A 9,711-nucleotide genomic window follows, 5' to 3' on the forward strand; every position below is an offset into this window, starting at 1 on the left:
TAATACAAACATTGGTAACATTACCAAAATCTGCCACTCCTCCTAGTCAAGCTCTTCAAAGGCCAAGCATAGAAGCTACCCTATTATAATCCTCAAGGCCTAGTCCAAGTACATCCAAGGGAGCTGAAGTTGCATCATTTATTGATGTAAACATGGATGACATAATTGAGTCACCCAAATTTGATTATGCAACTATTACTACTGAGCATATGGGTGTACTCTAGGAAGCTCTAGCAAAGAAGAAACAACAATAATTGCTTAGATAGAAGCATAGGTGGAATCAAGCTTTGATTGATATAAAAGACCATCTTATTGATGCATTCAGAATAGTGACTCTAGAGGAATACAAGCCAATTATTGAATAGTTAACTAGCTTAGTGAAGAAGTTGAATGACATAGACCTAGTTTCTAATGTCAAATTACTTGAATGGTCTGAGAGAAAGTTCCAACATAAGGTTGATGAAAAGATATCAAGTAATATTGCATTGATACAGGTTGAATTAGCCACCAAAATAAAAAGTGTGAAGAAGATACTAGAGAATATTTTCTCTTTGTATACCAAAATGAATAATACTACACTCTTCACAAGGGAAGTTAGGTGTCATGCCCAAAAATTACAAGGCAAAACACAACCAACAAATTTTTTTTTTGAAAGCTAAATTAAAGAGTAGTCTATAAACATATACTTATATTCTATTACAAATATTCTATCAACTATGTGGTGCTTGGAGTAACAACTCACATCCCTCGAGAATATCAGAATGTTGCTTGAATCGATCACTGAGTTAGGAATGCATAATTTTAGTTGATATTGAAGGATTAATTTTCATTTAAAATGTAGTACTTCAAGTTCCCATGGGAGGTCAATTAGTTCCCTAAATTTCTTTGGAAGTCCAAGTTACAAAGAAACTAGATGATATTATAATTTTGATTCCACATCCTATTTTTGTGGTAAGATATTATGACGTGCAACTTTTTTTTTTGCATCAATAAAATTGCAATAATTCAATAGTTTGTGAAAGAGAATATGTTTATAGTTGTTCTAGATGTCTGATCTCAAGTCATCTTACCATGTGCATGTATAACCCTATTCATTACAATCTATGCCCAATTTTTATTCTAGTTTAATATGATAACGGTATAGCTTTTTAATGAAGTTCCTATGTCTATCCTTCATTAACTTCAACTAAATTGATGTTCTTTGACTAAGTATTTCAAATCAACTGACAATTAATTATACCCCAAATTACTATAACATGTTATTTCTAAATATTTTAATTTTTTTATATTCAACACCAAGCTTTCATGCTTCTAATAATCCATTGTTTACTAACTAGGAATTACTAGTAGCCTCTTTTGTAATATTCAACATATGAATCTCAATTTAATCAACTTCCTCCCACTTGATTGAATGATACTTAGAGAGATTTCAATTATATTTTTTTAAATATCTCTATATATCTATGTATTTGCAATTCACATCATAATAACTTAATATTTTTCCATGTCCCAAACTAACATATTATTTCTCAATGCTATGCTTTACTTCTACAAATAGATCATAAGTATACATTCCTTATCCTATGTTGCATTTTGTAGTTTGTAGGAACGATTAAGTGTAATACATTATCTAATATGTAGGTATAAAAAAAATTCTCATTGCCTTTTAAAATTAAGTACATTATTTATATAGAATACAATAAATAAATAAAATAATTATAAAATAGGGATAATGTCCAACACATTTCCTAAACCCAAAATTTAATTATATTCTTACTAGTTAATATTTCCACGATCTCATTATTGATTCAATGCCTAACGTGTTTACAAAATAACCCTATCTAATGCAACATGCATACTTATTACTATCAAGTATTTTATTTCTTTCTTTATTTAAATACATTCTTCCTAACTACTAACATACACTACCTTTATACCATACCCCAAAACATTACTAAATAACCTATTTAAAAACTATCATTCCCTATATAATCTAACCCAAGATAATCCTAACTACCTTCTAGACTAACCTACCCATCCTAAACTTTCTCTCTAACCACTTCCACCTTACATGATTTTCAAATGCTAAAATAATAAAATGCAATAAATCAACAAAACGACTTCCTAATAACTCTACCCACCTAATGCCTAAGGCTATCCTCTCTGCCTAGGTGCCAAATCTTCCTAGATGGGCACTTCCTTTTAAGCACTAAGGTGGAGCTGCCTAAACTTGATTTGCTGACTATGTCAGCACAAGGACCCAACTCCCTTTCCCTTCCATAGGCACCCAAATGTCTTGTAAAAGGGCATGGGGACCAAAAATGTTTAAAAATTACTATTTCCCTTTTTTTTTAAGGAAAGTGGTTAGCTAGGGAGGGTTCTAACTTATGTTAGACCATGGTAAACTCAAAACCATAATTTGCATGTGCCTAAAAAGGTTGACAAGAGGGTGGGGGCACCTAGTAAGTCTTATTAATATTTTTTTTTTTGGTTTTTGAAGAGAGCACTTTATCCACTCTTTTTTCCATCCATAGGTGGATAATATTTTATGTGTTTTTAAATGGGAATAGGCATGCTATTATCCCCTAGATAGTTATTTATATAGAATTGTTTCTTGACTCTTAGATAGGCATGATTTTCCTAATAGTATCCTATATGAAAGATCCTAGGCCTATCCCTTTGAATTTTATATTGGTTTGTAATACAAGTTGGATTTTCTTTATTCCTCATACAATTTCTAGAGAGTTGAATATCCACCTATAGGCTTATTAACTTGTACATTTACTTGGAGCTAAATTCCTACTTGGTTATTCACCTCTATTCAATAGCTATGATATTAATTTTATTTTTGGCCATAGTTTTGATGCTCACATATTTGTACAAATAAATAGAATTTATCAAATTTATTCTAAGGCTAGGTTTATTACATGTAATGCTATTGGAGCAACATCAAGTATGAACATTTAGATCCAAGAAAGTCTATAAAAAAAAACTACTAACTCCAATACTTTTGTTCTACAATGAAAGAAAATCTTAAAATGATATTTCTCCTTCAACTCATTACATTATACAAAATTCTTTGCATGACCAACATAATAAGACAAATTACAATTCCTTCATAGTATCTCATGGCTTGAAAATAAATATAGGTTCACATATACTTGATACTTTCCAATGACCTTTAAATACAATAGAGTCTCTATAGTATTAGCTCTTCTTTTACATGAAATATTTTTTTTTCTTCTTACTCAACTATGATAAGAATACGATCTTTCTCTTGTAAAAACAACTATATAAAAAATCTCAATTTTCACTTTACACCTATACAACAATGTACAATAGGAAGTAACTCCTATTTCACATTTCAACAACACAACAATGGAAACTCTATATCACAATACATTATGAGGTGACATGGAGCAAATTTATCTCTTCTCAAACACCTGGTTCTTCAACATTGCCCAAGGGTGAAACCCTAATATCTTCAAAGGAATCCATCTTCAAAAAATCTATAAAGATAACACAAAAAGAAACTAGGAACCATGGAGGCTCACCTCCCATCCTAGATTTCTATGAAGCCACCCATCGAGCAGGGGAAACTATAGTATGCTTGAAAACCCATACTCCATAAACTTCCTTTCTACACCATCATTTCTCTTACTACCTCCAAAGCAAGATATGAATGAATATGGCATACAATGGAGCTCATACTCCAAGGTTCTCAACTATATTTCAAGCCCAACTAACCCCTTCATCCAATGCTTCTCTTCCCTCCCAAGGGTGAGGGAAGCCTTCACACCCATGAACAAATTCCAGTAAGCAAACAAAACAAAAAGATCAAAGAAGAAACCCCAAGTAAATTCATGAAACAATATACACAATAACAATGCAACAAAAAGATTGCAATGACAATACATGATCCCATATCAACACTCCATACTTGCATATTCATTATGCAATGCTAAAAAAAAATGGTCATGGTTTGGGCACCAACCTTGGTCCAAGCTAATGGCAATGCTAGTTGATGAAGAGATCCCTTAGCCTCCTCCGAAACCCTAACTATCTCTAAACTTAGAGAGTGGGTGAACATCCTACTAGTTTGTCCAAGACTCTCTAAAAGGGCCTTCCCACCAACTATTTTAGAAAAAACACCAAGCCACTTCCTCTTACAAAATTGTCTCCCCCTAAGTCTGCTATTTTTTTGACTTAGTGGAAACATGAGAAAGTGCTCATGTGACAACTCCATTTTCGAATTGATGGAAGAAGACATTGGTAAATGACCCTCCTATGTTATCTAGGCACTATCAAGGTCAAAATTAGGTCCCTAACATGTTATACTATCATATGGGTTGCTCATTTTCACATAAAAGACACTTTGGGACCACCTAATGACCCTTCAAAACCCTAGTCAAGTCTAATTTCGAATTTCCTTTGATTGTGACTCATCCTTCCCCTTGTCAAATGGGTTTACTTAGTTATTAACAAGGTGATTAGTTTAAACAAGGTGATTAGTTTAAAGATAAAATGCTACCATGACCAACCCTAGGTGACATGTCATTAACACACAAAAAACTACAAGTGTCAAGTGACACACTAAATCACATTACACATCATCATGACATGTCTATAATGCATTTTGGTATTAAAAATTTCACACACAAGCAAGATCACATTTACACAATAAAATATGTCACAACGAGGGTTTTGAATCTTCCAAAGATTCACCTTGGCTAAACTATGTTCACATAGGTTTCGCTCTTGTTTCCCCCAATAATTTCCATGGTTCCACTTCCTGCACACTAAATTCGAGTATCAATAGTCGAAGGAGGTCATATAAATCACATATCATAAATGCATATAAATTCAAATGTTATGTAATCCATATTAACATGATTCAATTAAATTCCTTTTCTTAATAATTTCAAATAAAAAATTCAAAATGTTAAAATATCAAAATTTGCACATCACATTTAATCATAAGTCATCATAATCAATTTAACATTCCATATCACATCATAATCCATTTCCTATCAAAATGATGAAATGTTGAATCTATATTGCTAAACCAGCCAGCATGAAAATTATTTCCATGCCTCAGATCAAAACCACCAAAATGTAATCATCTCAACTAGTATACTTGATTCAATTAAATATAGTTTGATTATTCACACTCATCTCATTATCATTATGAAATATCACATGATAAGGCATATGTCTCTAAAATCACTAATTGTCAAGAAATCAGGATGTTTTCATAATCATGTCTACATAGGTTCAAAATTAGTCAATAGGTAAACCCATTATATCTATTAGTCAATATATTATATTTTCATCTTAATTATCATGTATTTTAGCCTATCCACCTAATACTACTAGTACAATAATTGACTTATTATATTTACATCATGTCGAGCTCTACCGAGTAGACCTTTATCTAAATTGATAAAAATTTCTATCTATAATTATTAGTAGTACTCACAAGGATGGGTATTAATTCATCTTTACACAATGGCCACCTAAAACAACTTTCCTAATAGATCATAACATACTATGAAACCATTTGCATAGTTTTCTAACATCTCAAGCCTTTATTCCATAGTGTCTTAGCTTATCGACTTTATAAAATTTTGAATACAATACTTATGAAAATAATGACTACAATGTATATTAGTATAATAAGATCCTAGGTCCAATATTAATTAGAAGGATTCAAATCATGACATACCTAAATCCTAGAACCTTCTTATCATCATCCTATCATAAGGTTTATAGTAATAGTTTATAACTCACATGCCATGCATGAGAGACAAAGTCATGATATCTCACCTCTTTACACTTCCTAGTTCTGACCATATTCATGTTATTTAGGGTTTATAATATATTACTGGGGAAAGGGCCTTACATTACGAGTCATATCCTAAACTTGGAGAGCAATATGCACACATTTGGCATCACTCTACAAAAGTCTGTAGCCCAAAGTGAGAAACACTTCAATACCCTCCTACATTCCCAAAGTCAATTAGTAACATTATATGTAGATGAAGCCAATAGTAGGGCTATATTAATATGCATCTAGTCAGCATTGACTTTACACATGGGGATACTACACAAGGAACTAGCCTATACTAAAAATCTCATGAAGAAAGATTCTCATCTTTCTACACATGAAGGCTTAGTACACCTTGCTAAAAAGCTGGTCATCCAAATCAGTCATTAGAGCTTGTTTGTTATAATTGGGATGCAACTCTAAAGATTATACTCGAGGTCCACAAACTATTTTTGGAAAAATACACTATTAGTGTATAGCCCATTGACATAAGTGTCAAAAAGGGGGAGTAAGGATAAAGGGGGAGCAAGGACACAGGGGGAGAAGTAACTAGAAAGAGTACAAGGGAGACAAAGATAGAGACAAAGAGCCAATCTACTTAGTAGGAGAAAGATTTTGTATTAGATATAGAGTACAACATAGAACAATCAACTTGGAAGGAGTTATGAGTTATGAAATTTTGAGGTATGAATAATAAGTCATGTGTTGCCAAATTTTGATATTTTGAATTTTTTTTATAGAAGTCAAACAAATACTAGTTATGCATGTTATGCTCATAAGGATAAGATCATTAATATATGACCCAATGTTTTTGACACTCATGTCGAGATTGTTGATCTCAGATTGGTTTTGACTATTGAGTGTCTATACACTTAAGTTATCTACTTAGTTTGATCCAAATAAGTAACATATGCCGAGCATAACATATATGATAGAGCATGCCGAGTAAATAGTGAGTGCCGAGCCACTCAAGTGCCATGTCACTCAGATGCTGAGTAGATGGTATGTGTTGAGTGATTCTAGTGTTGAGTAGATAGTGTATGCTAAGTCATTTAGATGCTGAGTGACAAAATTGAAGTTATAATTAGTTTCGAACACTAGGGACTTCAGATGTAGAGTAATATAGTTTTGACATAGTTTTTTGTATTGGCACAAACTACTATATAAACCATTTTTGGGTCGAATTAAGTATTTTTTTAACGATATTTTGATGATAAGGATGAATCTTAATTATGAATCCCTATGCATGAAATGAATCCAATTAGAAAAAGGGAAGGTTTAAGTGGCAATATGGGTGAATCACTACCATTGATTCATACCTAACCCTAAATCACCTAGGTCTTCTTAAGGAAGATAAACCCTAAACTTTATACATATAGCAAGAGGAATGCTTAGGTGAGTTGAAGAGATTTTACATGTGCAAATAGAGCATTCATGGTGATTAAGGTGTTATGAATTGAGTTACATTGCATAATCAGTTAGAAGGAGAACAAAGGAAAGGAAACAAAGGATAATAAAGGTACATCTAATCAGAAAGGATCAAGTACATATTAGTATAGAGGTGATTTGGCATCAAGCAATAGACTTTTAACCAAAGGATCAATGTTGAGACATTTTAATAGGTGAATCAATTAAATCTCTTAACAAAGTAGTCCTAACAGGCTCCTATAAATCCTTTAACAAGGTGCTCACTTTATTGTAAGTTAAAGTCCTCTTACTAGACACGCTTTTAGCAGGTTGTTTTAAATCCTTTAATAGGGTAAGATCTAACAATCTTTTAAGCCTTTATCATGATAGACCTTTCCTAGGGTAGGTCATGTTTCATGGTCAAACATTGTAACCTCCATTGCATACACTTTATTACTGTAGTAGTGAAGATTTGTGTGTGTCATCCCCCCACAAGTTTTACCTTCTCCTTAGAGGGTTTTTGGGTAACCAAATATCTTGTGTCATAGATGTGTTGAATATTTACTTTCATGCTATGAATGCATATGCTTAATTTGGTATTTCAATTTATATGCATAGATTGTGGGATGAATGTGTGGTGAATAGTTTTACAGGTTGAAAGTTTTAAGTGTTGATTCACCCCCCTCTTAGAGTTTACTTTCCTATTGTATTTCCAACATCATATACCATAAATATTATTTATATTAAAAAATATTTTTGTTGTAGATTAATAGGTGAATTTTTGTTACCTCCATAAATATTCTACCTTTCTTATAGCGAGAATAATTTGCCATTATGAAATATATTGGAATGATGTATTAAGCAATAGATGCTTATCCCAATGATCATATTATATATGATAAATAGTATGAATTTTCAATAGAATTCCATGAATGTCATAGAGATATATATTGAAAAAATCAAATAAAGAAAGGAGCCTTTCAAGATTCTTCATTATATTTCCATTATTCCACATATGCGATGATTATTTAGGTGCACTATCTTGGTATTATTTATGGATTACCATGAACAAACTAGAAGTCTAGATGACATTATTTGAATGCCTATAGATAGTTAATAATTTATGGACATAGAGGAAAAGTGGATACACTTTAAAGAAGAACCTTGTAATATCAAACTTCTATTGGAACCGAAATGATGTCAATCCATTTGGAGACATGAGATGTATTTACTCAGTGTGGCTAGTTTTTGTTATAAAAAATAATACTCCTCCATGGATGTTAATAAAGAGGGAGTACATAATGTTGGAAATGATTACTCCAAGTATTTTATCATGTAATAATCATCTACATTCAATTATAAATATTGCAAGAAAATGGTCATAATAATTTATGTAAAATTATTAAAGATGTACTTTTGTAATAGTGATGATTTATTTTTGTAGTAATGATGAGTTTGTAACAATAATATTAGATTAATAAGTAAGATTATTATTTTTACCTATGAAAAAATTACACTTTGTATAAGTGATTCAATGAAATTAGAAAACCCTAAAACTTTAAATGATCTTAGATTCTTCACTCAGCCAAAATATGGAAAAGTATTTTATAGGAAAAATAGGAACAAAGATGCAACTCCTCTCTAATGTTGAAATCAGTATGATGCCCTAGAATGGATTTTTGTGGATGACAAAAGAAATTTGATAAAAAGACATGATAAAAAAGTGACACAAATAATGTAAAATCTGGCTTGGAAAATAAAGGAGAACATAATCTAACCCTGGTCAATGTATGACAAAAAACCCCCTAAAAGAATAAAGAAAAATAACAGTAACACAAGAAGGAAATCAAATACATTCACAAAACCTTTGGATTACTGAGGAAGAATTATAGATCCAAGCATAATTTCAATAAGCAGCTATCATAAATCATCTCAAGCGCACAAGAATCAAGGAAAAATTAAATGAATGAGCTCCCTTATAGTAAATCCATTAAGCCAAATCCAAAATGGGGCATTATGAATTGGAGGAGTATGAGGGCCTAACACAATCAATCCTAGAAAAACAAAGCTACTTGAGATAAATAAGGACCAAGAAAGACCTTTTAAATAAAAGGAAATCCCTAGGTCAAAAATCCAATCTGGATATGAAGGGGATGAAAAATCTAATCATTTTGGTTCCAAGAAAATAAGTAGTTCAGTACTTTATTAGTTAGTTCAAAAGAAAATTAGCGTAAGAAGCCTCAAAGAAATAAGTGAAACCAAAGTGATAACACATTGATTGTAAGAAATAATTTTTTATAAGAACAATGGTTCAAGTGTAAATCTATAGGGTTATATGATTTTTGGAATAACCTTAAACCCAAAAAATTAACTTTCAAAGACTAGCTGAGAAAAAGATGCTAGGGTTAGGTAATTATCACTAGCCTATCTAATTGCGTAAAATATTAGAGATGATCTATTAAATGGATCACAATGTT

The sequence above is a fragment of the Cupressus sempervirens genome, chromosome 6 (assembly GCF_028749045.1).
Source record: "Cupressus sempervirens isolate cs-2001-9-10 chromosome 6, ASM2874904v1, whole genome shotgun sequence".
NCBI classification, from domain to species: Eukaryota; Viridiplantae; Streptophyta; class Pinopsida; order Cupressales; family Cupressaceae; genus Cupressus; species Cupressus sempervirens.